Genomic DNA, 20,024 nt, shown 5'->3' with positions numbered 1-20,024 from the left:
GTTATGCATTTGACACTGCCCAACAGGATTCTGGCCCTTATCCCTTCAGGGAATTAACATGACAGACTTTACATTATGAAATAATGTGTGGCATAACTCCAGGGGCACATGCACTAACTGCCCACCATTCAGAACTGTGCATTGCCTTGAAGGTCTCCTGATGACTACCCAGTTAGCATTAGTCTGATGTGTATACAATGTATTTCCACAGAATATCTCTACACCATGCTGGACTCTATCCACATTTTAAACTAATTTTGTTGTTTGCTGAAGTTGCAGGTAGCCCTTAGAATCCTGGGTCTGCTTGGGCAGTAGCTCCTTGCCATTGTCTGATTCCGGGAATTTCACCTCACAGGAAGTGTCCTCTTATGGGACCATGACAACTTCCCTCTATGGTTACACAACTTTCTTTCTTTCTTTCTTTCTTTCTTTTTTAATATATATAAAAGGGTATGTGCAGGTCCTCTCAACTTGTCATGAAAAATGGGTTTCAACACTAAGTCTGTTAGTATATTGAAGGTAAAAATGTTCAGATGTGGCAATGGCTGCAGAAGTCTAAATTGGCTACAGCTGGAGTCCAGAGCATCAGCTGGATGTTCAAGGTCAACTGAGCAGGACTAAATGTAAACATGCTATGTCTTCAGTCTCAAGAGGGATTGGTGTCTGTGGGGCATAGGAACTTGTATATGAAGAGGCTGGACTTAGTGGTCGCCTCATGGTAATACTGTATATTAGGAAAATGCTATTCTGGTGGATTGTGGGAGTTTGGGGTAGTGTGGTGTGACAGTAAGAGTTTTTGTATAGTAGTGACTAGCTCATGTTATTAGCTCATGTTTATTTGAAACAAAGTAATAAAGCCCTCTAAGGAGTGAAGTACTGTGGAGTGATTCTTTGATTCAGCAGCTGTTTCTCCAGGCATTCTTCCAGCGAGCTGAAAGCCTGTTTTGGAGTTTCACTCTGTTCCTGTGTTGGAGAGATAACTGGCATCTTAATCCATTTGGCACTGGACCGGAATCACAGGCAAGGTTCATCACTCAAATATCAACAAAGTCACAGAAAGTCTTGGCGATAATCTGAGTCAGCTACAATATCCCCCAAAGCACCCACAGCTGTCATTAGATATGCAGACCCAGGTATCAAATGGTCTCTGGAGACAACAAGTGTTAACATATTAGCAATACAGTTACAATGCAAAATTACCAGTCGTTTTTTAAAAATAGGTGGCTGGGGGTTGTTATCACCGAATTAAGAAATGGATAAATTGAACACCAGTGGTATATTCAATTAAAAAGTATGCTTGTCTTGTATGCAAATGGACCCTTTATCACCACGAGACTAGCTGAGAAAAAGAAGTTGGTAGCATAAGCTTTGGAAGACAACTTCATCAGATGCCTGGAGTGAAGGGCCAAGGAACAGACATTTATAGCTGTGAAAGAATGAGCACTTTGTGTGTGCAAATAACAACAGAGATGCAAAACTTGTGAGAATGGTTATGAAGTAGTAAGTTCAGTTTTAATGATAATAATTGGGGGATAAAGGTAGGAGGAAAGATATTGCCTAAAGTCAAGTGAGCAGGTAATCATATGAATGGTAGAGGGAGTTACTGAAAAGGCTCCGCTTCTTAGCCTAGACTTGCTGAAATGATATCCAGCAGACAAAATCCACCCCGCCCCCCCATAAATGTCCATATTCTCTCTCATTTATTTATTCAATAGCTGTTGGTCCATAGCATTGGGGGGTGGGGGGAGAAGCAGAGAGTCAGCATAATTTTAAAGACCAACTGTGGGTGTAAACACACTACACAATTACAGAACTTTGATACTGCTCTTATTGCCATGGTTCCATCCTATGGAATCCTGGAATTTGTAGTTTCATGGGGTACTTAAAGTCTCACTTAAAACCCTTTGAAGTTGTAGTTCTGAGGAGTGGACTAAAAAATTCTAAGTATCTTTCCAAATTATAAATCTTCAACTTCAATAGGATGAAGCCATGGCAGTTACACTATTGTGAAACTTTGATATACCCAATATTTGTTTAAAAAGGCTTTTATAAGCAATGCCTACTTCTTCAGATGCATAAGTAAAAAATCAGGCAGGGTGGAAAAGATAATCAACTTCTTAGCCATTTGATCTAAAAAGATATTAGGCCCAGGAACACAAGGGTTTATCTTCTAAATAATCTCAAGATTGTGTATGACACCAGATAGATTGAAAACAATAGCAACAACAAAAAGATGGTTTGTGGTTGTTCAGTATAAAATATTCTTAAAACTCGGTAAAAATATATATATGGGGAGTGGTGCAGGATACAAGCCACAAAACAGTTATTTGTTTTTGTGGTAGCTGAAGGATATCCGTGAACTGAGGAAAAATAGTTATTGTCTATGTAAAATATATTGATGGTGGTATATATTTATACTGTAGTACATAGCATTGCTCAGGAAAATCACTAACCATTGTTAATGATAATTCATTTTCAACTACTTTGATGGATACATGTTTCTCTGTTTGGTGTTATAAAAATCTCATGTTGCACAACAGTTTTAGTTACCCTTGAGAGGGTATGCCTCTCTCAATAATCTCCAAATGCATTACTCTGTATGAATGAAAAAATAATTGGATATCCCCCAAGCATTCTCAGGTGAATTTGAATTTTATGTATGCTACATAGCTTAGATATTAAGTAAAATAATTCAAAACATCCCCTTCAAATATGTGAAAAGCCATCCAACTATGTATGATGTAGTATCAAACTGAGAGAAACTTAATTTTATTTATGTCATTACTGCAAAGCTTAAAAAAGATTGAATCTGGCTCATCAAAGTCTTTCAAACAATACTCTGTGAATGAAAAAAAAAAGGGGGGGGGAATTGAACTGAGGGCCTCTCCAAAATGAATTTCATGCATACCATTTAGTGTTGAGTGTTTATGTTGGGCACAATAGACAGTTAATTTATGTATTAATGAATGCAAATCCTGCCCTTATAAAAAGGCTAATGCAACCCAGGAACATTTTCTATTTATTCAGATTTTATTCGGAATGTTTATATTGGGGACAATAGACAGTTAATTTATGTATTAATTTAAGGTAGAATATAAATGAATCAATAACATCAAAACAATATCAGGCCATCTAAATTTGGTGAAAACTCACACTTTTTACACACTTCAGTTACAAAATGTAATTCTCTTTAGATTTTGGACACTCTTCATGTACCTATTTCAGCCTGCTTTACAGTTTTGCAGTCTGTTGGGTCCACCTGAGATCTTCCAGTCTGATGTTCCAAAGAGAGTGGACAGATCCAAGAACCCAAAGAAAGTGGACAACTCAGCCACACAGTGAGGGCCAGTAACCATTTAAGGTAGCACATAGACAAATACACAAGCTTCTTCATGAACAAACACACAAAGATGGACTGGCAAACAGGAACAAAGCCCAAAGAATTACAGAAATTGTAGCATGACATGACAGAAAGATGGAGCAGTCCTGTGCTACAACTACAGTATATCTCTAAGTCAATCCAGAATGTGAGCTTGCCAGTGTGTCTGCCAGGGTGAAACTGTTCTATGGAATCCGGGGTGAGTCTTGAGTCCCAGCTTCACCACTCAAGTTCATGCCTATGCATGAAACAATAAGAAATAACCATCCATGACCATTACCTGCTTAAGGAAAAAATGCATCATTCCCTTTCTTCTTTTGATGATGGCCACTGATTATACATTCTGTAAATCAGGTCTGTTTGAGAAAGAAACATTTATGAAATGTTGGTACCAGACTATGCTTAGGTGTCTTCCTCAGCTGATCTATAACCCTGGAACAACAGACTAGCCAAGCTTATCAGAGTTTGCTAGGTGCCCTAATGTGGTGTATCAATAGAAAAAGTATAGATATTAGTTTGCAGGTAAAGTGACTTGTTAATACATTTGATAATGCAGATGTATTTATTTTAAGAGCAACAATACTATAGTAGCTGATGTCTATTCAAGGCCTTAGGGGAAAAATCAGCTAGGTTTCAACATCTTGCATTGATTAAAAGCAAAGAAAGAATCCATGTGAAATCCTGAAATCATCAGTGGAAAGGAAGCAGAAATAACAGAAACCATTTCCTTTCTTTGTATTTTATGTGCCTGTTCAGATACCTGCATTTTCTAAATTGCCTAATGATCCCCTGTAGTTTTACAATAGCCTCTTGAGTTATATGGCTTTTTGATCTATATTCAGTGTTGCTGTCTCAAGGAAAGCTCCCCTACCTCTACCACTGGACTATTGCTGGCTGCTGACAGAGCATATTCTGCCTCAGATTTCCCTGGCAAGACAAATCCTTCATAGCCCCAGTAGAACTGTTACATACATTGCAATTGTTCATAGGGGAATGCTTTATTTTGGTACATTTTATGTAGGCTAGATCACGAAAGTGTTAAGATTTGCCAAGATTTGTGTCTTGAGAAATAATTCTACCAGTTGTTACAAGTTTTCTTCTTTCATTTCTCGAGCTTGACTTTTTTTTGGGGGGGGGGTGTGTGTGAGGATATTTTTTTAAATGAAACTATTAATCATGACTGCAGTATGGTGTTCCAGGTCTGGCATCTCTCAGCTCAGTTGGAGTGCTCTCTATACAATAGCCATCATCATTCTTATGCTAGGAAGCCAAAACCATTACAGTGTCAGTCATGCAAATGGCAATGGTAGGAAGGAGCAGACCTGGGAAATGTTACTTTTTTGGACTACAGTTCCTCAGTTTTTGCAGCCAGCATGCAGTCGTTATAAATCCCAGCTCCCAGTCTCCCATTACAGAAGAGTCTGATTCCAGAGGAAGTGTATTATTTTCTTCCATGAAAAATTGTTGTTGTGATATGACTAGGGCTAGGTACACATAAGCCAGAATGTTCCAGGAGGAGCACAGGTCTCAGAATGAGCAACTTTCAGTAGTGGCGGTGGCACCAAGCAACACAGTGCTGTAAATGGATATGTTGTAAACAGTGATTCAGTTCAGTGCAATGGAGGGCTCTGTATCTTTGGATCAAAAGGTGTGTGTGTGTGTGTGTGTGTGTGTGTTTAAGAGAAGAGGTTTTAAGGTTTATACCTCAGGTTCAGGCCTGAACTGTCCATCATTGGGACAATTTGCAACAGGACTGGGGTTTGGGCCCTGCATTGTCCAGACTCTCTGTAGGAATGGAGGGAGGACATTTGGCCCACTCAGGCAATTATTAAACCAGATTAAAAAGATTAATATGTTTGGCATACATTATGTTCATGAGGTTTCATGTTTCTTTAGTCAATAATTATATGCTTGATTTTAATTGTGTATTTGTGGCTTCAAAATTTGTTATATGAAATCTGTAACATTTCTTTTTTATTTAATATTTTATGTTATGGTATGTTGATATGATACCACAGGATTGGGAATTGTGCTACCTAACTTTTGTGTGGGTCCACAGCCTGTCCTGGAGATCCCCCAAATTTCCAGGGGCATGGTTCTCTTATTAAATGCTATTCCAGTCATGCATCTTGTTTGGGCAGCAATTAGCATTCTTGGTTTCAATAGAAGGGGAAGGTTTATTGTCCAAAGGGCTGTAGAATAAGACAGGTGTTTGGACAAGTTACACTCTAACATCCTCAGAGGAAGGCAATGTACTCCCCCTTCCCCAGGATAGAGTAGCCATAGCTCATCTCAGCTTGAAGACACATAACAAGAAATAGGTATCAGATCCTTCACAATTCCTCATTCTTGTTGTGTTGTACAAATATACCAATCGTCCAATACACATATACCAATGGTCAAAGTGAATTCATGGAGCTCCCATTTACTTTTGACTAACTGGATTAGGCAGAAGTCAAAATATTTTGCCAATTCATTAAAGTTCTGTTTCTTCATCACTCTAATAAACATAAGTTCATGATTTTCATAATTCTTAAAGAGATTAAGAATTAATGTTGTTTGTCACTGCTTTAACTGCCATGGCTTAATGCTATGAAATTCTGGGATTTGTAGTTTTGTGAGATATTTAGCCTTCTGTGCCAGAGAACTCTGGTGACAACAGAGTTCTCTGGCAGGCCACAAAACCCAGAAATCATGGCAGTTAAAGTGGTTTCTGACTGTATTGATTCAGCAGTGTGGCAACAGCCTAAAATTAAGACAATGCTATTTTGCTTTCAGAGTTGAGAGTATCACAGTGACTAATACTGTAATATCTTCTGCAGAGTAAAGATATTTCCTAGCACTGAAATATTCTTTTCTCCATTTATTCTGAAGTTAAGGTTATCACAACAGAGCCTACAGATGATCTACTCTGAAGTCCTGACCTTGTGCAAGAATATGTTTGTATCCTAACTTTATTGATCTGAGTGATTCTACCCTCCTCTGAAGCTCTGGAAAGCATCAGTAAGTCTATGTCAGCTGACATTTATACTCCTTGGGAGCTATTCAAACAAAATAAAGGTTGTTCTATTAATACCTACTTTATGCAGCACAAATGGCTCACTGAAGAGGTTGTGATGACATTGATTTCTCCACCGTCAACCTGTTCATTTTGCCTGATGTTTCCTCAATCAAGAATTAAAGTGTTGCTTTTATTTTTTGCAGAGCACATGCACTTCCTAGCACTGAAAATAACATGGCATGTACATAGAGTATATGATCTTTTCCTCCCATTGTAATTACAATTGCCATTCCATCTTGAAGTGGACATTAACATCAAGTTGTCTGTATTTTCTTTTTATACACAGATCTGCTTGTATTATACAAGTGACCATTGCAATGGCACTTGCTGAGAATTTGAGAAGTACTCATATACCTTCCTTTCATACAGAACAACATTAAAGAATGTGTAGCCCAGTGCATGTTGTTGGAAATCCTTATTTTATTCACTGGCCAACATAGTGAATATTGTTGGATTGTAGATCCCATGAGTTCTATCTAGTATGGGCCAACAATGGCCTATAATTTCTCATCCCTCACAGAAAAACCAGCAACTAGTAAGCATCTGATAAATCTCCTCTAGTCCAGGCATTTAGTTGATGACCTGTTAAAATTGATCTACCTAGAACAGGGCAGAGGAATCTGTGGCTGCTTATATATTGTTGGACAACAGCTGCCATCAGTCCCTGTCAGCATGTCAAACAGGTAAGGATCATAAGATCTGTGGCTCAGCAATGCCTATATTTTGAACTGGAGAGCAATTTATTTCTTTAATAAAAGAAAAATTAAAATATCACAGGGATAAGACTAAAATATCTTAGTCTAAATCTACTTATCTGTCCCAATAAATCAAAGTAGGTCAACAGAATCAATTGTTAAAACTTGAGCCAGCATGATGTAGGGGTTGAACATTGGGACTATGACTCTAAAAACCTTGGTTCAAATTCTGGTTTTGCCATGTAAACCCACTGGGTGGCCCTGGGCAAGACACATTCTCTCTCTCAGTCTCTGAAGATGGCAATGGTAAATCTCCCTAAGTCAGATATGATGTGAAGTCACACAACAACAACAACTGTCCAAACATATATCAGTCCCATTGGTTCACTGAATCTGCTTTATTTGGGGGTTAGCAATTGGAGTTAGAATCTAAAAACTCTTTTGGGACAGGAATTTCTTGTTTATTTCTAAGGCATTTCATATCTGGTGGATAAAATAAGGAATATTAATTACATCCTATTGACTTACAACTTTCTCCAGAAAATGGACATTCCCTTAAAATAAGGGACATCTGGCAACTCTAACATGGAATTAGCAATCCCCAATGGAATGATTTCCTTCCTTTAACAAAGCCAAATGGAAAGCTGAAGCCATCCCCAGCAAACTCCCCTGTTCCAGGTCAGAAAGATTTATATAACCCAAGCTCTGACATGATTAGTCTCAGCTGGATGAGGTCCTGCAGAATTAAATTAACCCCACATGAGCCAAACAGAGGAACATGCCTTTCAACAACCCAGACTTCACTTTTTTTAAAAAAAGGGTCTTCCCTAAGAGCTAATTTGCTATGGCTGACTCCATGAACTCTTTTCAAAAATCACAATCAAAGCATGTGTGTCACATCTGAATATATGGTAATTATTTCTATACAATAAAATGGAAATGCAATTGTTTTAGTTGAGTGTATATTCTGACTTACTGAGATGGTCATTCAGTTTTGAGGGGTAGGAATTTAAATACCACATTCAAGTACTGTATAATTCCCAGGAGCAGAAAGTGGAATAGCAAGATAATAAAAATAGTACTGTAGAACTGTCAAGGTCTTTTCATACACAATGTTTCATGTACATGAATGCATATGTATAAGACTAAGTGGGAGTCCTTTAATGGGAAGTGTTAAGCCCTCTTCAAATATTACTTTTGTGAAAGATGTTTTCTTCATTTATTTATATCCCACCTTTTTCTCAAGGTTGAGACATTCTACATGATCAACAGACATTCGGCATTCCAAAATTTGCAACAGTCTATGCATGTAGGCTTTCCTTCTACAAACATCCACAAAGTGGGTGCATAGCAAAGAAGTAACTCAGTTTCAGCTGCTGTTGGCGGAACCCTGCTGTTGCCTGAGTAGATTGATGGACCTTTACCACACAGCTAAGTGATTAAAAATGTTTTTGTGATTAAAATGCCATCTGATCTCAAATAACTTTGGTTAGAAACAAGTTCAAATATCGTCAACTGGATTTATTTCTTAAGCCTGCACAGCAACACAAACCTAAAGTTTTTTAGAAGATGCATATAATATTAGGTTTTACATCTCAGACATTTTAGTTGGAAATTAATGCTCTGGGAACTTTAGAAAACTGAATACCACACAGTGTATCCCAGGCTGCAGAAGGAATCAAGCTCCACCTCATTTGTAGTTCACAATTTATTAGTGTATATATTGGCCACCACTTTATGATGAGAGTTTAGGATTTCAATACAGAAAGACTGTCTCCCTCCCAGTGGTGTATCTAGCATGTTTGACATCCTATGCGTATCATACCCTCCTCTCTTCAACAACCTTTTCAAGGTCTGGTGGAATTGCTGGCTGGGTAGGAAAGGGAGAAAACTTCATAGAATCATAGAGTTGGAAGAGACTCAAGGGCCATCCAGTCCAACCCCCTGCCATGCAGGAAATCCAAATCAAAGCATCCCTGACAGATGGCCATCCAGCCTCTGCTTAAAGACCTCCAAGGAAGGAGACTCCACCACACTCCGGGGGAGTTTGTTCCACTGTCGAACAGCCCTTACTGTCAGGAAGTTCCTCCTAATGTTGAGGTGGAATCTCTTTTCCTGTAGTTTGCATCCATTGTTCTGGGTCCTGTTCTCTGGAGCAGCGGAAAACAAGCTTGCTCCCTCCTCAATATGACATCCCTTCAAATATTTAAACAGGGCTATCATATCACCTCTTAATCTTCTTTTCTCCAGGCTAAACATCCCCAGCTCCCTAAGTCGTTCCTCATAGGGCATGGTTTCCAGACCTTTCATTTTAGTCACCCTTCTTTGGACACGCTCCAGTTTCTCAATGTCCTTTTTAAATTGTGGTGCCCAGAACTGGATACAATATTCAAGGTGGGGCCTGCCCAAGCCAGAATACAGTGGCACTATTACTTCTCTTGATTTAGACACTATACTTTTATTGATGCAGCCTAAAATTGCATTGGCCTTTTTAGCTGCCACATCGCACTGTTCCCTCATGTTCAACTTGTGGTCTACTTGGACTCCTAGATCCCTTCCACACGTAGTCTCATTCAGCCAGGTGTCCCCATCCTATATGTGCATTTTATTTTTCTGCCCTAAGTGCAGTACCTTACATTTCTCCATGTTGAATGTCATTTTGCTAGCTTTGGCCCAGCTTTCAAGTCTATTCAGGTCGTTTTGAATTTTCTTTTGAAACTTCCTTTCCTGCCCAGCCAGAGACATAGCAGACCAACAGCCTTTTCCTTCCAGTGGCCACTGGTGGGAGTGGGTTGCTGCTGAAGCTCCACAGCCTTTTCAGGTCTGCTGGAGCTGCTGGGAGTAGACTTGCTTTCCCACCCAGCCAAATGAGCCACCAGATCCTGAAGGCATCCCTTTCCCACCAGTGCACTGGGTGACCCCCCCTCTGATGTGTCATCCAGTGCAGTCTACACCCTCTGTGGTGCCCCTGTTGGGCTCTTATGGTTGGTTGTTTCCAGACTGGTCCTTTAGAGGCAGGTGCTGTAAAGTTAGAAAAAACTGCATTTGATGCCACCAAGAGGACTATCATCTTCATTCTTGGACTTTGTCCCCATTTTGCTAGACCTTATCCTAGCAGACCTGTTCCAGACTTCTCTCCACCCAAGCAAAGAAGGATTGAGAGTACTTCCTCACTGGGGAAAAGCTTCTCCCTTTGTACCTGGTCACCTTGGGAGCAGTAACCAAGCAGTTGGATGAGCAGTGGCTGAGGCCTAATTCCCACTATGGTTTAAACAGGATCATGATTCAAAATGATCCAGTTTAAAGCACCATGGTTCCCACTTAATTCAAATCACTGAAGCAATTCAAAAAAAAAAAAAAAAAAAGGGGGGGGGATGGTTTTGACCTATTTAACCTGCATCACAAAGATGCAGGTTAAATGGGATGTTTTTTGGGCTGAATTAATTTATTTAGAAATAAATTGATTCAGCCCAGTGGGAAACAGGCGGATTTGAATCTGTGGGGAGATGTGGAGGGAGGGATTGGGGGGGGGGGAGAGAAGCTGCAAGAGCCCTGGCCATTTCCATGTCACCGGCCTCCCTGCCCCCTTGCCTCTCCTTACCTTGGCCACCAGATTCTCCTTGGCCTTCCGTGACCACCTTCAGCTTCCCTGTGCGCTCTTTCCACTCTGCGATGTCCTTCCCAAGCTTCCCTTCTCTGTGACCTTCTTCCTCTTTCCTGGCTTCCCCGTGGCCGGGGAAGCCAATAAGGAGGCCGTGGGGAAGCCCTGCAACCTTCCTGCAACCTCCTTACTGACTTCCCTAATCGCGGAGGAATGGTTGCAGAGTGGAAAGACCCACAGGGAAGCAGAAGGAGGCCACGGAAGGCCAAGGAGAAGATGGTGGCCCAGGTAAATAGAGGCAAGGGAGGCAGGGAGGCCGGTGACAGGGGAGATGGCCAGGCCTTCCCACTACTTTTGTGCCTCTCCACTTGTTATGGCACAAAGGTAGTGGGAAACATGCTTATAGCTGAACCAATTTCTGGATTCGGTCACAGGAACTGGTTCAGCAATAAGTGGGAAGTAGACCTGAGAAGCCTCTCAATCATGCTGGCCTTTGTTGCCAAGCCAGCATGGATGACAGGCTTTTTGGTCATTGCTTAGCCAGCTGCTTGGTTGCTACTCCCAGAGTGACAAAGAGAGCAGTGCCTGAGATTGGTTGTTATGAATTTTTAATAGAACACTATACCTAATATCAAGAAATAGTTGTAGAGGCATGCTAGGGTTGTTGCCAAAGAGGAAAGGCAGCAGTAGCTTGAAAAGTTTGGAGACCACTGGCCTGAATTATGATTGGCAAAGCATTGTTATTTATAAACAAACAAATAGAGCCAGTTTTCCTGATGGTTACTTATTTTTGTGATTGTGTTGACTTTCTATGAGCTGGAATTTTATGGCACATCAGCTTAATCAGTCCTATCACAGAAACCCCTCAGTCTCATTTCTATACTAAATGTTTTTTAAAAATTAAAAGAGATATAGGGGAAATATCACAAAGGGTATCTCCTCTAGAGCATTCAACTCCCCCATCTCAACAGGCCAGAGTTTAGTTTAGGTCAAAAGAAAACTGCTGATCTGGAAATAAAAGTACATTCCAGAAAAGCCCAGCTGTCACACCTCACCTCACAGCTGCTTTTCATTATAGCAAAGAGGAAACAACACAAAATGAAAGCTGCAAGAAGTATAATGATGATGTGATGGTTCCTATAAAAGTTTGTATTGGTACTATTGGTTACCCTGGCCTTCAACACTGGAAAATTTCTTCATTAGGTTCATTAGAGATTAAAATATTATTTTGGCTTGGTAGAACATTGGTAAATAGAAAGTAACAAACATGTTCCATGTGTTCATCAAAATACAATTGTATGCAAGACAGGCTAATCAGGATTGTGTCCTCTGACTCTGTTTCTAACCTCCTTGGAGCCTCTGGATGTACACCCACCACATGCAAGTTCCTGCATACAGTACCAAGCACCTTGGAAGATGAAGAGTGTGAATGATGCACACAGATTGTACACACATGGGAGGGGGGGTGTCCACACTTAGAATTTTGGCATTTATAGAGGCTGGAGGCAAGGTAATGGTCACAACACCAGCCACTTGTTTTCCACCATAATTTGCAAATAAATTATTTCCAAATCAAGACAATGTGATTGTGTGGATTTGTTTTCTCATTTTGTCTCCCATAGTTGAGGTCTACCTATGATGTCAATTACAGGCCTCTCTCATCTTTTTAAGTGGGAGAACTTGACAATTGGTGGCTGACTAAATACTTTTTTGCCCCACTGTATGTATGTATATGTGTATACACACACACACACACACACACACACACACACACACACACACGTATCTATCTATCTATCTATCTATCTATCTATCTATCTATCTATCTAGTGTGCGTGCATGTGTGTTTGCCAAATCGGATCAAGGAGGAGAAGGCAGCAGGCTTCAGTGGGTAGAGACTATGCATCCAAAGCTCAGGCTTGGCAAATCGGATCAAGGAGGAGAAGGCAGCGAGGTTCAGTGGGGAGAGACTCTTTGGGGAAGAGAGAAGAGAAAGCTTGATTCCCCCCCTCAGATCCCTGGGTGTCCAATCTCTCCTGTGTCTTCCCATAGTTCCTCTGGAAGGAGCCTCCATTCCCCCAAATCCCTTTGCCTCCCCCATTGCTCCCTGGGCTGTCTGGGGGGGCGATCAAGCAGGCATGTCCTGCAAAGCCCATCTGCTGCTCAGGCAGAGGAGAAAAAAGAATAGTTTAAAATGATGTTCAATGGCTCTCCTCACACATCCGTCTATGAATGAGGAGCAGAGGGGAGGTTGCAATCCACTGGGGGAAAGTCTATGCCAACTGAAGAAAATGGTGCTGGCGATGCAGAAAGAGAACAAAGAGGGTGACACCCTCAGGCCAGCCCCTTGAGTGCTGCTCCTCCCATCTCCAGGTTCCCGAATCAGACACCCTTGTTGTTCCCATTCGGATACCGTGAATCGGACCCCGTGAGCAAAAATAATTCACTTTAAAACCTACTGTTTTTTTAAATTGCTTTATAGGCATATAATTCGAATTATTCGAGATAATCCGATTCAGATTCGAATCTCTATGGGAATGATTCAAGGGCAATGCAAGTTGAATTTGGGCTTGAGTGGAAACGATACCCCCTAAATTCGCATCATGATCCGCTTTATAGGCGAATGGGAACATCACCTAAGAAGCTGTGCAGACCACCCCTAAGGGGTGGACTGCAGCTGCCTCCATCTTCACCAGATCAGGGCTGTGGCAACCGCACACTGCAGGCCCAATCTGGCCTTTCCAGGGTGCAAAAAGAACCCACAAAAAGCAGCTCCTTTTTGTGCCCTGGAAAGGGCGCAATAGCCACAGTGTCACAACTTTAAGGCATTCCTTTGGCACTGGATCACTCCTTTGGCACTGGACCAGTGCCAGAAAAGCACTGTGATGGCGTGTGCTGTATGGAGTGGTGCATGGTGTCACACCGTCATGGGGGAAGAGTCAGGGTGTGCATTGTTTGGACGCCATGCCCTGACTCTGCCCCCAGACTGGCCATTAATGGCAGGTCTGCACAGCCCCTAAGTCTGCCTATATGCAAAGGGACCTTGTAGCACCTTTGAGACTAACAGAAGCTGAGTCTACACTGCAGAATTAGTACAGTTTTACACTGCCTAAACTCCACAATCCTGCCTAAAAATGGAGTGTTAGAGACTGGCTGATCATTATCAAAATGGTTCTATAAAACAGGAAAGACATATAAAGGGAAATGGATTACTGTACATATAATGACATCTTAGTTAAAAAAGACAAAGGAGAAAGAATGAAAACAATAAAGGAATTACTGTACAGGAAGAAGGAATAGATGTTTGTTGGTTAACATACTATCAAATTAGAGGAAGATTCTTAAAAGATGTTAAAAATGCAGGAATTGAAAGAGAAATGAGTTAGACAAAATTATATCTCAAAAGAAAAAAAATGATAACCAAAATATATAAGATACTTCTTGACATAGAATTGGAAGAAGAGACAGTAAAAGTAAATATGGTTAAATGGATGCAGGACATAAACCAACAGATTACATTAGAAAGCTGGGGGAAAGTTTGGAAGAAGAATCTAAGATTTACAGGAAGTACCTATCTAACAGAGAATTATTATAAAATGTTTTATAGATGGCATCTCTCACCATTAAAATTGGTCAAGATAAAAGGAAATAAAGACAGCAGCTGCTGGAAATGTAAACAACCTAATGCATCTTATTATCATATGTGGTGGGAGTGTCGTGAAGCGATTAAATTCTGGAAATTGATACATGCTAAAATGCAAGATATTTTGCAAATCGAATTTGAACTAAACCCTAAACTTTATCTATTGAATATTATGGAAGAAGTAAAAGTAAAATTAAATCAAGATGAAAGAGGAGCTGTTCTGTACTTGGTCACAGCAGCTTGCCTTACATTTGCTAGATACTGGAAGGTATTAAGCACAGATCTACTTGAAGAATGGGTTATGAAAGTATCTGATTTATCTATAATGGATAAATTGACAATGGTTATAAATGGAAAAACGGAACAACATTTCCAGAGGAAATGGGAAAAGGTCAACAGGTTATGGGATTGAAATCCCCAGATTTAAGACAAAAGGCTATAGTTTGGGCGGAACTTATTTCTATATCTATATCTACTTTATTATGTCTGTCAATTGACAATATATTGTATATATAATAATATAGACGAAATGCAAATTTTGGACTCTCTCCAAGCCAAGTTTTTGTTTGTTTGTTTGTTTAGTGGGGGGAGGGAACCCAGGTTCCTCATACCCCTAACACCAGGTTGTTTCTGTTTTGTTATGCTTAAACCAGTTTTCCCCCACAATTGTGTAGGACTACACCAACATTAAGTAACAAAATACAATTCAGATGTTATGGCAGCTAGCTTAAATAATAATTGTTCTTTTCTCTGTTAAAGCAAGTTGATTTGACTGAACTTATGTCAACTGAAGGATCTGATTATGAATGGTATGTCTTACACTGTGAAATAAAGTAATTTTTTAAAAAATTATATGCTGAAAACATCATAAGCAGAATTAGAATCAGAAAAAGGAGGATTTAAGATAGGAGGAAGCAATATTAACAACCTAAGATATGCAGATGACACCATAATATTAGCTGAAGACATTCAGGAATTTGAACAGTTTATAAGAAAGGTCAAAGATGAAAGTGCAAAGGCAGGTCTGATGCTGAACATGAAGAAAACAAAAAGAATGGCCAGAGAAGAAATACACAAATTCAATCTTGACAATGACGAAATTGAAATAGTTAAAGAATTCCTCTATCTAGGATCAAACATTGACCAAGAAACAAGAAGACTAAGAATGAGAAGGGCAGCTATGAAAGAACTGGGAAAGATACTGAAGAGCAAAGACATACAGCTGAGCAATAAAGTCAGAATTGTCCAGGCCATTGTATTCCCAATTGCCATGTATGGATGCAAGAGCTGGACAGCAAAGGAAGCAGACAGAAAGAAAATCAACTCATTTGAAATGTGGTGCTAGAGAAGAGTACTTAGGATACCATAGGCAGCCAAGAAGACAAACAAATGAGTTCATGAACAGATCAGACCAGTGCTTTCCTTGGAAGCTAAGATCAAGTTGAGACTATCGTGCTTTGGCCACATAATGAGAAGGCATGGATCACTGGAAAAAATAAGGTAGAAAGGTAGAGGGTACAAGAAAAAGAGGAAGACGACAAACCAGATGGATATACTGGATCAGGGGGGTTATGGGCAAGGGTTTGTAGGATCTGAGCAAGGCAGTGGAAGACAGGAATTCTTGGAGATGTTTCATCCACAGGTTGCCATGAGTTGGAACTGACTTGAGGGCAAGCTAACAACAACACCAAATAAAATGGGTGCCAGCGTGGCATAGTAGTTTGAGCAGTAGACTAGGATTCTGGAGACAGGGTTCAACTCCCACTTCAGCTATGAAACCCACTGGGTGACCTTGGGCAAGTCACATGCTTTCAGCTTTCAGGGAAGGCAATGACAAACCACCTTTGAACAAATCTTGTCAAGTAAACCCCAAGATAGGTTCTCCTTAGGGTTGCCATAAGTTGGAAATGACTTGAAAGCATACAATAAGTTTATTGCCAGATAAACTCACATTGAACTGCAGCCATTAATCTTTGAAACTTAGTGTTTATTGGTCAGATTTAGTGTTCCACATAAGCCCCAGTGCAGAAACACAGAAAACGAGAAATCAGAAATGAATAACAATAGATTTCTGAAATAGTTCTGAATTATTATATACTTAAAATATGGAACCTTGAATTTATTGTTCAGTCTGTATGATGGTTGATTTAGCGAGTGACAGATGTCCCTGTCCATGAAAGAACATGGTACCCATGCTGTGTGCATCTCATGTTTCTTTTTTTAACTTTAATATTTCCACTGAATATTGAAGTATAATACCAAGCCTGTTTAATAGTATAAAAAGCAACTGAAATCTTTAAAGAAATTATCTGTTAAACAAGACTTTTCTCTCACACATTCTCACAATGATAAGCTAAGACTTTGTCTAAATTTTGGAAACCTGAAATATTGCACCCATGAGTGCTACTAAGTAGATTTGAGAAATGATCTCTTTTTAAGCAATGCAATTACAGGTGAATAGTTTAAAAAGTAAAAGACCCTCACATACAAATTCTCTATTCCATGCCATTGGTCTCTCACTCAATACTTCTTTGAGACACTTACATTTAAACCACAACCACGTAATGAAATCATAAAGGTCAAGAGAGACACACACACAGTCAATGCACAGACACAATTGTTCTCAAGCAGAGTCCATTTCCAGCAAACTGGATTAATTCTGTCTCTTATTTCCCCTCTTCTGGGAGTGACAGGGGAGAGAATACAATTAGGTTATCACATGTAGCAGCTGTCACTTGTTGCTGAGCTTTGTTCCTGAGAGGAGTGAAGAAAAGGCTGGCCTCCAGGTCTGTCTGGCAATCAGGTGTTCCATTGCCACAGGATAACTCACAGGAAATTGACAAATCAGGAAGAAGAGGGCTCCTTGTCCTGGGGGACCTCAACATCCCCTTCGAGGCCGGCTTATCAGATCTAACAGGTGCGGCTCGGCAGTTCATGGATTCCATGACAGCCATGAGCCTGTCTCAATTGGTCCAGGGCCCAAGACACTGTGCTGGTAATACTCTCGATGTGGTTTTCAGTACGGACCGGGAACATCCGTGGGCAGAGATAACTGACATCTCCCCCCTGTCATGGACGGACCATTTTCTGGTCAAGGCTGGACTAAATGCCACAATCCAAAAACTCCTCGGGGGTGGAGGACCTATTAGAATGATCCACCCTCGAAGGCTGATGGAACCCAAAAGGTTCCAAGATGCCCTAGAGGGAATTATGTTTGGGAACAATGGTGACTCTGTTGAAACCCTGGTTAATAATTGGAATAAGAACTTTACCGGGGTAATAGACAATATTGCTCCCAAGCGTCCTTAACAGCCCGCTCCAAATAGAAGACCCTGGTATACAAAAGACCTACGCCAGATGAAGCGAGTTGCGCAATGACTAGAGTGCTACTGGCGGAAACATCAGTGCATATCTGACAAGACACTCCATGAGAACATGCTACGTTCCTATGGAGTGGCAATCAATGCAACAAAGAATTCGTTCAATGCTGCACGGATTGCATCGGCGGAGTCTCGTCCAGCAGAGCTGTTCAGGGTGGTCAGGGAATTAACTCAAGTACCGACTGCCCTGAACCCTTTACTAGAACTAACTACAGCCTGTTGTGACGCTTTTAATGATTTTTTCACCGATAAAATCTCTGAGATAAGGGCTGATCGTGATGCCGTTTTTTCAACAGAATCAATAAGAGAGGCGTCCAGTGACTCTGGAAACAAGGTTATTCTGGATCGCTTTGAGTTTGTAAGTACTGATGACGTGGACAAGCTCCTTGGAAGTGTAAGGAGGACGACGTGCCCTCTTGACCCTTGCCCCTCTTGGTTGATTGTTCAGGGAGGAGATGCAATGAAAACACCGCTACATCTTATTCTTAATGCATCTCTCCAGGAGGGTATATTTCCAACTGCCTTAAAGCAGGCTATAGTAAAAGCAATTTTGAAAAAACCCTCCCTTGATCCCCTGTTGAGAAATAATTATAGACCAGTTTCTCTGTTACCATTTTTGGGCAAGGTGATCGAGAGGGCGGTTGCCTTCCAACTCCAGGCTGTCTTGGAGGAAACCTATTATCTGGACCCATTTCAAACTGGCTTCAGGGCGGGATACGGAGTTAAGACTGCTATGGCCGCCTTAGTCGATGATCTTCGTCTGGCCACTGACAGGGGAAGTGTAAGCCTGTTAGTGCTCTTGGACATCTCAGCGGCCTTCGATACCATCAACCATGGTATCCTTCTGGAATGCCTGAGAGAACTGGGTATCAGGGGCACTGCGCTCCAGTGGTTCTGGTCCTATCTCTCAGGGAGGTTCCAGATGGTGAGGATGGGGGACAGTTGCTCTCGTAAAAGAGAGCTTACATCGGGCGTCCCCCAGGGCGCCATTCTGTTCCCCCATGCTGTTTAACATTTACATGAAGCTGCTGGGAGAGATCACCCAGAAGCATGGAGCATGGTGTTATCAGTACGTTGATGACACCCAGATCTATCTCTCCATGTCTCCGACTGATACAGTGACTAAGGAAGGCATCTCTCCTCTGGATGCCTGCCTGGGGTCAGTAATGGACTGGATGAGGGAAAACAAACTCAAACTGAATCCATAGAAAACAGAGGTACTTGTGATAGGTACCCCAAGTCCAGGCAGGGAAATTTGTCATCCAATCCTGGATGGGGTCACACTCCCCCTAAAGGACAAAGTTCACAGTCTGGGAGTACTCTTGGATTCATCCCTACAATTGTCATCACAGGTGGATGCGATGGCCAAGAGTGCTTGGTACCAGCTTCGGCTGATACGCCAGATGCGTCCCTGTTTGGACCAAAAGGACCTTGAAACAGTAGTACTTGCACTGGTAACCTCTCGTTTAGATTTCTGTAATGCGCTCTACATGGGGTTACCTTTGTAACAGGTTCGGAAGCTTCAGCTAGTCCAAAATGCTTCAGCTAGGCTGGTCGCTGGAACATCTAGGACAGACCATGATGTTTATCACACTATACTCTTAAAGTGCTACTATTCCACTTTGACTCCTCTAGCTGCCTCCTGTTGCATTCTGGTATTGGCAGTTTTAAGGAGGGGTATTTAGAATGCTCAGGCAGAGATCTCTTCACTGGCTGCCCATTAGCTTCCAGGCTCAATACAAAGTGTTGGTTATTACCTATAAAGCCCTATATGGCTTGGGCCCGAGCTGCTTGAAGGAGCGCCTCCTCCCACACAATCCGCCCCGCACTCTCAGAACAACAGGGAAACATCTGCAAGAGTGTCCGAGAGTGAGATTGACAACAACTCACAAAAGATCATTTGCAACGACAGCACCGACTCTCTGGAACAATCTTCCTGACAAAATCTGGGTCTGCCCCACCTTGGATGCCTTCAAGAAGGCTTTGAAGACATATTTATTTCGGCTAGCATTCCCGTCTGACTCCTTGTAGATACCATTCCTGATAGAAATTCATTTTATTGACTGATAGATTTTATGGCTGTATCTTTTTTTATGCTGAGGAATGTATATTGATATATGTAGATTTTATATTTTTATAAATTGAATGTAACTGTGTTTTGATGTAAACCGCTTTGATCATTGGAAAAGCGGCATATAAATAAATTATTATTATTATTATTATTATTATTATTATTATTATTATTATTATTATTATTATTATGGA

General features: G+C 40.9%; 1 long non-coding RNA gene across 2 annotated transcripts in view; it reads left to right on the top strand.

The window, feature by feature from the left end:
• The window catches only part of LOC121932016, a 65,561-nt gene extending 56,463 nt beyond the window's left edge, over positions 1-9,098 (top strand). For both annotated transcript variants that reach the window (XR_006104246.1, XR_006104247.1), the window contains 2 exons: positions 6,254-6,382; positions 8,382-9,098. This is a non-coding gene — a long non-coding RNA (uncharacterized LOC121932016). The remainder of the gene's footprint in view (positions 1-6,253; positions 6,383-8,381) is intronic.
• The last annotated feature ends 10,926 nt before the right edge of the window (positions 9,099-20,024 follow it).

The sequence above is a fragment of the Sceloporus undulatus genome, chromosome 5 (genome assembly GCF_019175285.1).
Source record: "Sceloporus undulatus isolate JIND9_A2432 ecotype Alabama chromosome 5, SceUnd_v1.1, whole genome shotgun sequence".
Taxonomy (NCBI): domain Eukaryota; kingdom Metazoa; phylum Chordata; class Lepidosauria; order Squamata; family Phrynosomatidae; genus Sceloporus; species Sceloporus undulatus.
Note: the sequence above shows the minus strand (reverse complement) of the source record. Positions and strands in the feature narration are given on the sequence as shown.